The 14,656-nt window shown below is 43.1% G+C and overlaps 1 protein-coding gene and 1 pseudogene across 1 annotated transcript in view; one reads left to right on the forward strand and one right to left on the reverse strand.

The window, feature by feature from the left end:
* The window catches only part of FAM133B (family with sequence similarity 133 member B), a 36,038-nt gene that overhangs the window by 1,141 nt on the left and 20,241 nt on the right, over positions 1-14,656 (forward strand). The window lies entirely within an intron of this gene.
* Positions 13,147-13,575, reverse strand: LOC142457001 (large ribosomal subunit protein eL27-like; annotated as a pseudogene).

The raw sequence follows: 14,656 nt of genomic DNA on the forward strand, positions 1-14,656 counted from the left end.
CGGTGGCTTGAGTTGGGGTTTGGGGAGCGGAGGGGTTAGCCAGGTCGGAAGGATGATGGTAAGCTTAAGAGAGTGACAAAGTTGGATTCCAAGCCGGGCAGCAAAATGAGGAAGGAAGCCACAGTTAAAGCTAATGTATTAAATTCATGAGCTAGTTCTTTTAATTTAACGATTATTTTGTGTGTGTGCACGTGTGCTGTGTATGCATTTGTTAAAAGACCCTTTGCTGAGATGATGACGTTCCTTATTTTAAACATCTCATGGAATTAGCATCCTGTAGGCTTGAGTTGTTAAAATGTTTAAACTTTTTAACACCTTTAGGTCTCAAATGTATAGAAACTACCTGACCTTGGGTGCAGCTCCCTACAGAGGCTTAACATGTTTTGTTTTGTATTGGCTTGTGCATCCCTTTAAATTGTGTTCAATTATTTCCCAGGGCATCTTGACAACTCTAGGCTCATTTATTACCTTTGGCATGCTACTGTGGCCCAGATTGTTCTGGTAATACTTTGTTTATGCTTCAAAGGCTAATAATGAAAAAGATGGTAGGAGGCACAGGTTGTCATTGCATGGAGGCTGAGCAGACAGTGGTTTAAACTGGGAACACAACTTAGGTTAGCTGACACTCCCTTCAGAACATCAAACCACCTCTTGATTCTGACTAATCAAAATGGAAGTGTTTACTTCTGAAACGGTTGGCATTTTTCAAGGTTACCTTCATTTCGAACATTTTTGCTACAGTTACTGTTTTAATGACGGTGAATTGCTTTCTCCCCAATGTTTCAAGTACAACAGTCTTTTTGTAAACTGAACCTTTTCCTGACGGCCAGTCTTTGGGCTCGTTGTTTCTGAAGTTTCCTTCCTGTTCTTTACTTTTGTTACATTGTGCCCTCTAAAGCAGATAGATCCTCAAGATAAAAATAGGTAATCAAAGTAACATGTGACATCCTGCACGCCCTGTTCTTGGCAGTTTCATTTCATTGCTCTGCTCATACCTGCCCACAGTCATCCTCCCTCACTCCAATTTGCCATACTCCGCCTGAATAGCAATCCGTTTCTGTTGCTCAGACTCATGCCGCTGGTTGGAGTCATACACAATTCCAGTTACAGATGCATAAGGATGATTTTGATACAGTGATTAAGGCCAGTGCCTGGAGAAATTGTACAATTTCTTAACCAGTGAAGCATTATTTTCCAAACAATCAGTGAAAAGGCCTTGTTAGTTGCTGTGAGTCAGTTCTGACATGGCCATCCCAAGTGCGGAGTAGAAATGTTCCAATGGGATTTCAAGGCTACCACCTTTTCAAAAGCAGAATGTCAAGCTGTACTTCTGAGGTAGCTCTTGAATGGGTTTAGAACTGCCAATCTTTCAGTTAGTAGTTTATTACTTAACCATTTGTGCAACTCAGTGACTCCTGAACAAGCCTAACTTTTGTAAAATAATTGCTTTTTGTTTAAAAACAACCCTTTTTTCTGTTGCCTATTGTAAAAGAAGCATTGTTGTTTAATAGTTAGGAGCACAAACTATCGAGTGTTTTTGGTTGCACATAAAGTTTACATATTAATATTGCTAATGCAAGTAAAAAATAATGGCATTTGGAGTGTACGTAAGTAATCAGACTTTTGGAAGTTTTTATTGTCAAAAACTTGAAAGTATGCCATGTAATTTTACTATAAATTGTAATGTCAAAGAGCGAACTGGCACTTTGGTTAAAATTAAAGATTGAAGCAAAAAGTTTATTTAAGGAGTGAAGAGATCTAGATGAGACAGCACTTAAAGATTTCTAAAAGCATTCATTTGAAAGGAATGTTGCAGAATTTTAAGTATAGAAAATCAATGGAATGTACAAGAAAAAATTGCAGTTGCCCTTTAACAGATACCGGTCTTGTGAGTGAGGCTTTGTTCATCAAACTTTGAGTAAAAGTCTTGTTGATCTTTGGATGATTCAGGGGCCTAACTGAGTGAACATCCTTGAGAGCATGCTGTGGGAAGATGGAGGAGAAGCTTCCTGAGTTATGCTGACTAGCTGACTTTTGAAAGTCAGCTCCGAAGAAGAGTAAACAGCAAAAATGGAGGCCAGCCTGCAACTTTGGCAGAAGTTTTTCCTTAGGCTAAGCACCTGAACTTTTATAAGGTTCTCAGTCCCCGCTTCTGATAAGAATTTCTATAGAAAATTGCCTGTCACTATTGTAAGAGTATCTTTCTTAGAGGCTAAGGTAACTGGAGATGTATCTTATTAGGCTGCTTATCTACCTTGTAGATTCTACAAGGTTGTGACTTGGGTTGAGGTCACCTGAGAAGAAAAAACAGTAGTGTGATGTGTGCATTTATATCAAGGAAATGGCTCACACGATTGTACAAATAGGCAGCTTCAAATTCTAGGGGTCAGATGTTAGGCTGGAGGCTTCTAACTCACAGAACTCTGGGAGCTGATAAACCAAAGATCAGCTGGGACCAGACAGGCTTGTGGTTGCTGAGGTAAATGAATGCGAAGTTCAGCAGGCTGCTGGCTCAAGTCCAAGGAAACAGAGTGAGCCAGGTTCGGGGTCCAAACTGAAGAAAAAGCAAGCAAGGTTTTCCATAGTGGCACTGGCCTTTGATGTTCCCTGCTTCTGGTTAATACACCCAAGATGCTTCCAGAGGCTTCATGTAGAGATGGGAAAATCCAAGTGATAATGGGGAAAGCCTAGTGCAGGTAAGTTTTCTAGAGCTTCTTTTAGTGTAATTAATGGCTTCCTGATTCTCCAGTGTAGTGAATGGCTGCATTCAAGTTCTCTTAGTAATATATTTGTGAATATATTTGTGTTAGTTTTGTTAGGATGCTGTGGTTAGTTATATAATTGTCTATTTGAGAGGATTATGAATGATGGTGTGGAGTCTTAGTCATTCGGATCATAGCCAATGAGGCTTCTGTTTGGGCATGGCCTTCTCCTGAGAATTCTGGGAAATCTGTTATTTCCTTCTTGGAGGCAGGAGACACTCTCAGTTCACTCCCTTGGAGACATCTCTCTCTCTGCTGAACATCCTGGGAGGCATAGCACCTGACAAGACACATGGACCCACCCTGATGCAGAGATCCCCTGGCAGCGCCGAGATGTTTCCAGTGCCACTGGATCCAAAGACTTTCTACCCACTAGCCTGTGATCTTCTACATTCGGCGTCCTTGCATGTGTCTGAAGAGGACTTATATTGGACTTATGGACTTGATCTGGACTGGAATGTTTTCTTAATGTTCTATTGCTCTTGTATATAAATCTCTTACTTATACACACATGGGTGCCCATGGATTTGTTTCTCTAGTCTACCCAGACTAACACAGGTGCCTTTCAAAAAAGGAAAAATTTTCTATTTAAAAAGAGGTATACTGGGCCAATTAAATTCTAGGCAAGGAGATCACTTCAGAAGGTTATAGCAACTGTTTGGGGGTGGGGGTCCTTTTCTCAAAGTATAGGACAGTCACTGGGCTTATTAGGAAGAAGTTTCCAGAAAATTGACAACTACCTTGGTGAAAAAATTGCCAGGAAAGTTACACTGGTGAGCTTTCACATCACAGCAGTGATTCTGCTTAAGGGTAACGAGGGCTATCCTATGAGACTTCCCCTGGGGAAACTTACCCCATCTACCCTCACCCCTGATCTTACCTTTTCAGACTTCTTTTTGCTCCCCCAAACTCAGCATTTTGCTCCCCAAACTCAGAAATCTGATTTGAGTCCCTGGAGAATTGTTTGATTTGGTGCAAATCTGAAAGCAGGAATCTTAAGGGAAGAAAGAATTAAAAAGATGGAAACATAACAGTCTTAAGTACATTGACATAGATGGAAGACATGTTGAAAATTTTAATATACACTACTATGGCTTTTGTGACAATACAGTTTAGCTTACCTTCATACGGTAACTAGAAAGCCTCCAAAAGCCACATAACTGGTTCTTAATTTGGGGGACAGGAAAAACAAAACTAGCTTCTTTCTACTAGGGATCAAAGGAAATACCTTCTACAGAAATCAAGTGGCCTAAATGCATAACAGAAGGCTGGGCCAATTGTAATTAAGAAGATTATGTCATCCAGAAGATATAGCCGCTAGGGTCTTAAAGTCTTGAAGTTAAGCAAGCGGCTATCTAGCAGGGAAGCAAGCACATCAGCCAGTGTGATCATGAGGTATCAACAGGATCACCCATCAGAAGATGGGATCTAGGGGGAGTCGGAGAGGAGACCCCAAACCCATCTGTAGACAATTGGGCTTTCCCTCACAGAAGGGTCACAAGAAAGAGACAGGCCAGCCAAGGGTGCAGGATAGCACCCACAAAACACAACATTCCTCTTTTTTTTTAACTTCTCTGTTCTTTAATGCTTCCTCACCCCGACACTCATGACCCCAGTTCTACCTTTCAAATCTGACTAGACTGGAGCATGTACACTGGTACAGATCAGAAGAGCTCTCAAAACAGGGAATCTAGGACAGATAAAACCCCCCAGGAACAATAATGGGAGGAGCAATTAACATGAGGGTAGGGAGGAAGTGGAACAGATCTCTCTCTCTCTCTCTCTCTCTCTCTCTCTCTCTCTCTCTCTCTCTCTCTCTGTGTGTCTCTCTCTCTCTGTGTGTCTCTCTCTCTGTGTCTCTCTCTCTCTGTGTCTCTCTCTCTCTGTGTCTCTCTCTCTCTGTGTCTCTCTGGGCTAGAGTTACACCTCCGTCCTTGACTCCACACGAGAAAGAATTCACACTGAAGCCTGGCTCGTGATCCAAGTGAATTTAATAAGAGTTAAAAGAAGCTTCAGGTTTTATGCTGCACCCATAGGATTCCTTTCGAACATGCAGCCTGAACAGAGACTGCTTGGTGTCACGCAAAGATCTCCCAAGTTTTCCTCCAAAAAAAAGACCCCTCTCCCTCTCGGTTCCTGTCTTTTCAAGGATTCCCCGGGGAGGCGTGTTGAACCATCCCATGTCAATCCCATTGGCTGAATTGCAATCACCTGGCCCAGGTGGGCTGATCCAGGTTTAATGCCCATCCGTGCCCACTGGCTGGGGAAAACCTAGGCTTTTGTTCTATGCTTGGCTCTCCTGGGCATGTGTCAATGGACATCCCATCCCTGCCTATCTGCCTAACAAAATGTGGGTGAAAGGAGACAGTGGATGGTGTAAGATATGAAAACAATTATAATTTATCAAGAAGTCATGAGGGTTGGGGATGAAGGGAGGGGGGAAAAGGAGCTGATACCACCAAGGGCTCAAGTAGAAAACATGTTTTGAAAATGATGACGGCTTTATCGAGAAAAAATGGCGACCAGATAGGGCTCATTCCTCCTGCTGCCAGACCAGAAAATTGGGAGCTAAGGCGAAGGAAACGGGGACGTGGAGTCCTGAAATTATAACTAGCGTACCAGGGTTTCTCCCTCTTTGTATGGGATTTCCACTCACAAAGAAAACCAAGAACGCTTTAAAGCACTCCCGCTTTGGCGAGCCGCTTGCTGGGAATAGCGATTTCTGCAGGCAGACACCGAGAGGGGACAGAAGCCCCGACACGAGGGGAATCCCACTCTGGAGCTCTCTGCATGGTTGGCTGCCTTGAGCCCACGGCCAGGGGAGTGGTGGTGGGTAGCCATAATTTAGAGTAAAAGAAACAGTATATTATTACTTTAGGAAGATTGCGGTGTGGGAAAAAATAGGCGGAAAGCTGTGATCCAGGGAGAAAATTTAGTTCCAGTTGGCCGAGAATGAAACAATCCCCCTAATAAGCTGGATCTTCCCCTCGGGCCAGTCTAACGGCCCCTAAATCGGAAGCACGACGCAAGCCAAAAAAAGGAGGGGGTGGAATTATATATTATTGGTTTAAAACTCAGACCCAGGTCTGGTTGCTCAGCTCCAAGGAGCACTTGGGCGGAGGCCCTTAACATAAATCAGCATAAGAAGCAACCTAGCTAAGGAAGGCCAGCACTCAGCTATAGTGCCTGGCGGCTTTTAGCATAACAAAGACCCGCTGTAGCAAGAGTCAGCTTTAAACAGCTAGGAGGTGCAACCCAGTGACTGAGAGACAATTTCATTTGATTATACTCTAGCTGGCCAGGGAGATTAAAAAATAAAATCCTCAGGCTCATCTGGCTTGCTTTTTAACTTTTTTTCCTCCTCTTCACCTCTATCTTGGTCTCTCACACTCTACTACTAACCTCCAGACCACTCCCCTTAGCCTAGGGCATTTACACCTGCGCCACACCCAGCTAGGTGAGCTCCACCCTGTGTATTTAGATAGGCTTGGAAAAGCCCTGCTGACCCCCACCAGGGTATACTCTGCCCAACTTGCTACTGGGCAATTCCTGCCTGTGTGCCTGGGGGCATAAGGCTGCTAGGCCTACACTCCTCAATGCTCCAAGCTGCTGCAGAAACCTCTGCCCAACCTCTACAACACCAAAGCAGGCAGGCAACCCTTCTGGGTCACTCCCCTGAGAGGGAAGCCACAGGAGGATAAAGTGGTAGGTTAATTCCATAGTAAAATAAGTTATAGGCAGTTCGAAGAAGCACTCCTACAAGTCTCCCAAAGAAAGCCAGTGCTCTTCGACTCCCTGGAAAATGACACCTGGCTCCTCTAAAACAACGCAACGCAAACAGCCATCAGCCCCAACAACCTCAACGAAAAAATGGGAGAAACAAAAGGCAATGCCAGAAGATGTCCTGAACATAATGACATTCATAGAGGAAGCAGACATTGAGCTGCCACAGAAATAAATTTTCAGAATGCTACTTGGAGTCATAGAAGGTATGAGGGAAACAATACAGAAAAAGGATGAAATGATAGAAGAGGCAAAAGCCATAAATCAAAGAAAAATACGGGAGCTTAGGGAGGAGATAAGAAAAACCAGTAGCACACTCAACAGACCTCGAGAAGCGACTGAAGGAATCAGAGAACCACAACAGTGACTTGGAGGGCAGCCAAGCAGACTTTAACAAAGGCCAACAAAAATCTAATAAGATCATCAGCAAAGCTGAATAAAAAGCTTAAGAGCTATGTGTGATGCTATGAAGCGGAACAACATTTAGAATTATTGGCTTACCAGAGGAAGACACAATGAAGAAGTCATCTGCAACAATAGTGAGAGAATTCTTGGAGGAAAGCTTCCTCAGCTTAGTGAATGAAAACCAGGTAACCATTCAGGAGGCTGAAAGAACCCCAGCAAGACTGGATTCCAAGAAGTCACCAAGGCACATAATAGTTAAACTGACTTTGAGGAAAAGGAAAAAATCATGAGAGCAGCTAGGGAAAAACAAGCAATCACATATAAAGGTTCCCGAATAAGACTATGTTCAGACCTATCAGCAGAAACTATGAAGAAGAGAGCATGGAGTAACATATTCCAAAAATTGAAGGTAAACAATGCAAACCCAAGAATACTCTACCCAGCCAAATTATCGATCAAGATAGATGGAGAAGTAAGAGTCTTCCCAGAGAAGGAAAAACTCATATACATTAGAAGAAACCCACCCCTACAAAAGATCCTTGCCAACCCAGTATGGGGAGAAGAACAACACTCACAAAGCATAAATAAGAGGCCACCACATAGAACAACCTCACCCAGAGGGCAAAAAAGAGAAAACAGACCTCAAGATAGCATGGACTTAAATATAGAAAGACTTGAAAAGCTGCTGAGGTAAGCTTTAAAAAAAAAAGCATATGGGGCATAGGGCAAAAGCTACGGTATACAAACATTCCTGGGGTGAGGACCAGGTAATATGGCAGGGACCAGACCAAATACAGGGATACACATGGTAGAAAACTAAAAAGGAGGTGGGGAAAGGAAAAAATAATAAAAAACAGAAGTGTAGCGGATGCATAGAACACTTACCCACTCAAGGGGAGGGTATTGTTTGTGTCTCCACAGGGAAAGAGGGACCAGACTTCAACCCAATGCTCCAAGATGTGAATGCAACATGCCGGCGTGGAGTAGGGAACCAGTGGGGAGGTCTGGGGGGCCAGTCCCAACCCCAACTAAGGGGACATCTGCCCCTCCCCTCAGAAGAATTTATATCAAAGGATAGCACTGAATCTACAGCTCTGGAAGAGGGACATCCCTGATCAGAGCACACGGGAGCAGATGAAGAGGGGAGAAAGGAGCACATCATGGCCCACCAGGCCAGGAGGTTGATGTTCCCAATTAGAACAGCCAGTCAACAGAGAGGACCGCATGGCCGGCCCCACTATGAGACACGATGTCCCTCACTGACCCATAGCCCTACAGGCAACAACAACGTAGACATGGTGAGGGTATTGTACCCGATAGGATCCCACCACACCAAGGCAAAACATTAAGGGGCTGCAACAGAACAGCAAGGGAATGGTGAGGTCCCCAGGGAATCCTAAAGGTGGACTTTGGGGCCAGGGCGTGGTGCCCCAACAGACTGGCCTGGAAAATACTCCTAAAGGCCAACAAACAATCCTTCAACTAACTACAAGCTTTTCTTTCTTATGTGCTTCGTTTTGTTTTTGTCAGTGGTTTGTTGTTTTGTTGTATATTGTTGCTTGGTTGTGCTCTGTCTTGTTTTTGTGCATGTTACTATCTCCACAGGTCTGTCTAAATAAGATAGGCTGGATGAACAATTGGAGGCGAAAACAACGGGATTGATAGTTTCGTGGGAGATGGAGAGTTGGGGGGAAAGGTAGTGGTGTATTAACCCAGGGACATGGGAACAACAAATGATCCAAATCGGTCGTGTGGAGGATGTGGGAGGCCTGGTTGGGCATGATCAAGGGTAATGTAACTAAGAGGAATTGCTGAAACCCTGGTGTGGACTGAGTATGATAGTGGGACAGGAGGGAAGTCAAAGGAAATAGAGGAAAGAGCTGGGAGGCAGAGGGCATTTATAGAGGTCTAGATAAAGACATACGTATGCAAATACATTTATACATGAGGATGGGATACCAGATCTATGTGCATATATTTATAAGGTTAGTATTAAGGTAGCCCACATGGAAGAAGCACACCAGCCTGTACGATCACAAGGTGTCAAGGGATCAGTTACCAGGCATCATCAGAACAAAAATCTTACCATAGTGAGAGAGCAGGGGAGTGCTGAGTGGAGACCCAAAGCCCATTTGTAGGCCACTGGACATCCCCTTACAGAAGGGTCTTGGGGAGGAGACGAGACAGTCAGGGTGCAGTGTAAGCAACGATGAAACATACAACTTTCCTCTAGTTCTTAAATGCTTCCTCCCCGCCCTCCCACTGTCATGATCAGAATCCTGCCTTGCAAGCCTGACTAGACAGACCAGAGGATGTACACTGGTACAGATGGGAACTGGAAAAACAGGGAAGCCAGGGCGGATGATCCCTTCAGGACTAGTGGTGTGAATGGCGATACTGGGAGGGCATACAGAGGGTGGGTTGGAAGGGGGAACCTATTTCAAGGATCTGCATGTGACCTCCTCCCTGGGGGACATAAAACAGAAGGGTGGGGGAAGGGAGATAGGGGACAGGGCAGGATATGACAAGATTATAATTTATTAATTGTCAGGGATTCATGAGGGAGGGGGAAGGGGGAAATGAGGACCTGGTGCCAGGATCTTGGGTGGGGAGCAATTGTTTTGAGAATGATGAGGGCCACGAATGTATAAATGTGCTTTACACAATTGATGTATGTATGGATTGTGATAGGAGGTGTATGAGCCCCTAATAAAATGATTTAAAAAACAAAGAAAATGATGGGAACATGTGTACACATGTGCTTGATGTAATTGATCTATGGATTGTTATAACAGCTATAAGAGCCCCCAATAAATGATTTATAAATATTTTAAAAGATATTAGTATAGGCTTGCTGTGAGTTTGAGCATGTGAGTAAATCATTAATTCAAATGTTTCAGTAATTTAAAGTCATTTGTACATTTCAAGGGGTATAAATCAACATAGAGCATGTGATATATGTATGGCCAGATCAATGCCAGGCCGGCTTCTAGCAGCAAGTGAGTGACCTTGAATCTCCCATACACACCTGTGGAGCTGGCTATGTAACCTGTCAGCAGCTTTGCAAGTTTTTTTCTTTCTTTTACTCGGGGCCCATTTGTCTCGGTGCCCGCTTTGTTCTCGGCCCACCACTCTGGACCCTGCACAAATACACCCGGAACCAGGAAGACACCTTACATTCCAGAAACCGGGACATACCTGTATCTCCCATTCCCTGACTACTTTACCTTATATGGACTCAAAACAGCCCAGTCACATGTTCTCTGGCCATTTAAGCACCACCCCTGTAGCCTGGGGCGTGATGCCCCTGCCTGGACACTGTGGACCTTGGGACTTCGCCCAGGCTGGGTTTTTCTCCCCCAATAAAGCCTGTTTGCTCTAATTCGACTGATTTGGTCTGTGGTGCCTCTCGACTACCTTACGATATAGTTGAGAGATTTAGTAAAATTTGAGGCATTACAGTCCAGGTATTTGTAGATTTTCCCAGGTGAAAGCAAACAAATAACAGCCGACCAAATGGACAGGGATTCTTGAAAAGACCTCATAAAGATCACATAGAGTAAAATGAGTAGAATCCAGGAGAACATTAGAAAGTGAGAATTTGGGGTTTCTGGAAATCGAGATATACCAATGTGTTTGAATTCTGCACAAATCTCCAACCCTACTGTGATTTCTTAACCGGAAGTACAGGTATAAGAACTGATCCTTTAGAAAGGTGATTTGGACTAATGAGGGCTGATCTCTCCAGTTTAAGAAAAGCTTGGAGGCATGCCTGAACTTATTGATTCCTGCTACTTAAATGCATCGCAGTTGGTAGGTGTGGTGGGCTACAAAGTCAGGAATATGCTGGGGGATGAAGGGGGCCGGGCAGTATCAAAAAGAACTGGGCTAGAGGTGTTTAAGTTGTAAATGTGCATGACTAATGTTATAAACTATGACCAGCTTCTCTTTGAATTGGACCTGATTCCCTTGTTAGAAGTCTTCAGAGGGGGTGGTGGGGAACCTGATAGACTTTGTACATTTTTTGCAGGCCCATTTAGATAAAAGATTTTGGCTCAACACATTTTTTTCCATTTTGTTTTCCAACAGTTTTATTGCCATATAATTCACATGTCATACAATTCAGTAGTCAGTCACATCAAAAGAGTTGGACCATTTGTACGGTTTTAGAACATTTTCTTTATTCTTGTGCTCATTGTTAGCTTTCCATTTCCCCAGCCTCCCTTACATCCCCCACTTAAACTGCCATTACAGACTTGCCTCCATAAGTTCAGACACAGAAAAACACTTTAAAAAAACAAGAACTAACAACAATAACAAAGCAAAACAGATTTTAAAAACTCAATTTAGGTAACAGAAAATATGAAAAACTAGAACATACAAATGAATCACAAGGGAGCTCAAATGATGAAGGTGCTGAATTGTAACCTGGCTGCGTCTGCAACAGTCTACTTTCCCGTGCACTCTGCCTGACAGCAAGACTGTTCCCTTGGTCAGAGGGGTTTCACCGGGGCTTAATCCATACATATTATTTCTCCTTCACTTTTTCTTTTTTTTTTTTAAGCTGAGTCGGCTTTAAAATGTGTCAAAAGGGAGATTATATTACAGTCTTACCTAACTATGGCTATCATAAGTTTACTGTGATCCCTGTCTGATGATAGGGCTATTTACATCCCTCAACTATTCTCCGAGGGGATTCACCCATTTTGGGCTTCCCCTGTCTAAAACCTTCTGAAATCATGTTCACAATTTAAGTTCTGAACCATTCCCTCCTTTAGATTTAGATCATATTATTTAAATCTTTGGATCTTACAGGCTGGTGTGCTTCTTCCATGTGGGCTTAATGTCTCACTTAGATGGCTGCCTGTTTGAAAACAAACCTTTAAGACCCCAGTCGCAATTCTTTCCCATAGCTGGGCACTATCTAGTTTCTTCACTACACTTTGCTATAGCACCCATCTCTTCAGTGATCTCTTCCTAAGGGTTTTGGTTCAACACACTAACAGCATTAGGTCAAAGCTGAAATGGATTTATAGCTGTAATAGAGCCTTGAGCATTAAGAACAGGTGTTGAATGAATTATGTGTTTGATTTGTAACTGTTAGGTAAACTGAGACATGAAACGAGAAGACACGGCCCATACTCGCTGAGGACTGATTTAAAAAGCAGGCTTTATTGGGGACACGCAGACAGGTTCAACAGCCCACAGTAAAGTAAAGCTGTAGAAGCCTCCACGGGAGCGCTTGAGGGGTTTTTTTATAAACCCCCCCCCCTCCCGTTGAAGCTTCTGGAGAGTTGACATAAGGTGCGGTTTTGCTTAGTAGGGCATACATGACTGTTTGCTCGTTGTACAAGGTCAGTCTGTTCTGGTTTTAGAAACAATGAAATGGGCGATCTGTGCTTTTAGAGGGTACAGTTGTTCGCAGAACTAGCCCGTTTCTGGGAAACTCAGTTTGAGGGAAGGGTGTCCTTGCTTTTATCAGACAGTAACCAGTATAACTTTTGAAGTTTTGGTATTCCAATACAGGGGGTTTTATAAATATGTGGGGCTAATTGCAGAGAATGTAGCATCAATTAGATAATTGCAAGTCCCTCCATTAATGTATATGATAGTTTTTGCAGGTGAAGTGTCACCATAAGAAAATCCTCGAGTCTCTCTCTCACTCACTCATTCACACTCTCACTCACTCACTAAAGAAAAAGAGAGAAAAAAAAATAAGAAGAAAATCCTTTAACTTAAACGGTAATCCTTTTTCAAATTCCCTGGTCTTGTGCAGTGACTTCAGGTACCAGATAAGGAGGTTGCAATTTAATTTTAAGGTCAACTTAACTGCTGTGAGCTTGTTTAAAGTTTTCAAGTCTGAGAAAGCCCAGGAGCTAAGTTGGCCAGCTCAGGCTACTTTCCAACATAGTCAAAGGTTTTACTAGGGTTGAAAGAGCAGGTTTTAGGCCAGATAACATACTATATTAAAAGCTCCGTAGTTTCAGGGGTTGCTGGACCAGTCCCAGAATGTTCAGCAAATCAACATTTAAATTAATCTGGTCTGATATGCACTTTTGCCTTTATTTAATGTGCAAGAGTGAATTGTTATCCAGTCTAATCTATTCTTGGTGGGGTAAGGCTTGGACTCCAGCAGTTTTTTACTGATATATTGTGAGAATCTCTTTATTTTATTTTTTTTATTTTGGGGGTGTTTTTAGTGATTTTGACTCAAGACCAAAAATCTCAGCTTCTGGAAGAACCACTTGTTTTTGCCTGTCTTGTACCTCTCCTCAAATTTGACCTTGGCCTCCTGACGGGCCTTGTTTTTAAGAGCAGGGTCTCTGAAGACATCCTTGTTGACGATAGTTTTGTCCAAGGGGATGTCTACGGAGTACCTCGTGGGCATGAGGTGATTATAGTTATACACCTTCACAAAAGACTTGATCTTCGACCTCTTGGCAATTTTCTTCTTGCCCATGGCGGCTGTCACTGCGGGGATATCGGTCGATTCCAGCCACCAGGGCGTGGCTGTAGGGGCGGTCCGAGGTGCCCTGTCGATGTTCTTCACGATGATGGCTTTGCGTCCCGATTAACGCCCCGCCAGGACCAGCACCACCTTCCCGGGTTTCATGAACTTGCCCATTTCGACAACAGGCTCTCAGGCCAACAACAGACAGGAAGAACCAGCACTTCCGTTGACCTTTCACCACCTATTGTGAGAATCTTTTTTTTTTTTTTTAACAATTTATTAGGGGCTCATACAACTCTTATCACGGTTCATACATATACATACATCAGTTGTATAAAGCACATCTGTACAGTCTTTGCCCTAATCATTTTTTTTCCTCTTTTCTTTTTTTACATTTTATTAGGGACTCATACAACTCTTATCACAATCCATACATATACATACATCAATTGTATAAAGCACATCCATATACTGTTTGACTGTTTTACTTAGGTCTAGACTTTAGACTCTAGAGCTAAGCTATCTTTGAGATTTTGCCAGTCGTCCTATTGTAACTACAGTTGGGCCGCTAGACAGTGGTTCTCAACCATTCTAATGTCATGACCCTTTAATATAGTTCCTCGTTATGGTGACCCCCCCCTCCAACCATAAAATTATTTTTGTTGCTACTTAATAACTATAATTTGGCTACTGTTATGAATCGGGCGACCCCTGTGAAAGAGTCTTGTTTACCTTCAAGTCTTTAAGACCCCAGATGCTATATCTTTTGATACCAGCTTTCTTCACTACATTTGCTTATGCTTTGTCTTCAGCAATCGTGTCGGGAAGGTGAGCATCATGGAATGCCAGTTTAATAGAACAGTGTTCTTGCTTTGAGGAAGTACTTGAGTAGAGGCCCAATGTCCATCTGCTACCTTAATACTAAACCTATAAATATATGAACATAGATCTATTTCCCCATCATATATAAATACATTTACATATGTACATGCCTGTATTTAGACCTCTATAAATGCCCTTTGCCTCCTACTTCTTTCCTCTATTTCCTTTTACTTTCCTCTTGTCCCACTATAATGCTCAGCCTTCATTTGGGTTTCAGTAATTCCTCTTGGTTACATTGCCCTTTTAGCAAGCCATACCAAGCTTCCTAGGTCCTCCTCGCCATAGATTTTGGATCACTTTTCCTTTGTCCCTGAGTTTGTTAACACCCACTTCCTTTCCCCCACCTTCCCTGTTCCCCTGGAACCATTGGTCC

This window comes from Tenrec ecaudatus, chromosome 9 (assembly GCF_050624435.1).
Source record: "Tenrec ecaudatus isolate mTenEca1 chromosome 9, mTenEca1.hap1, whole genome shotgun sequence".
Lineage (NCBI taxonomy): Eukaryota > Metazoa > Chordata > Mammalia > Afrosoricida > Tenrecidae > Tenrec > Tenrec ecaudatus.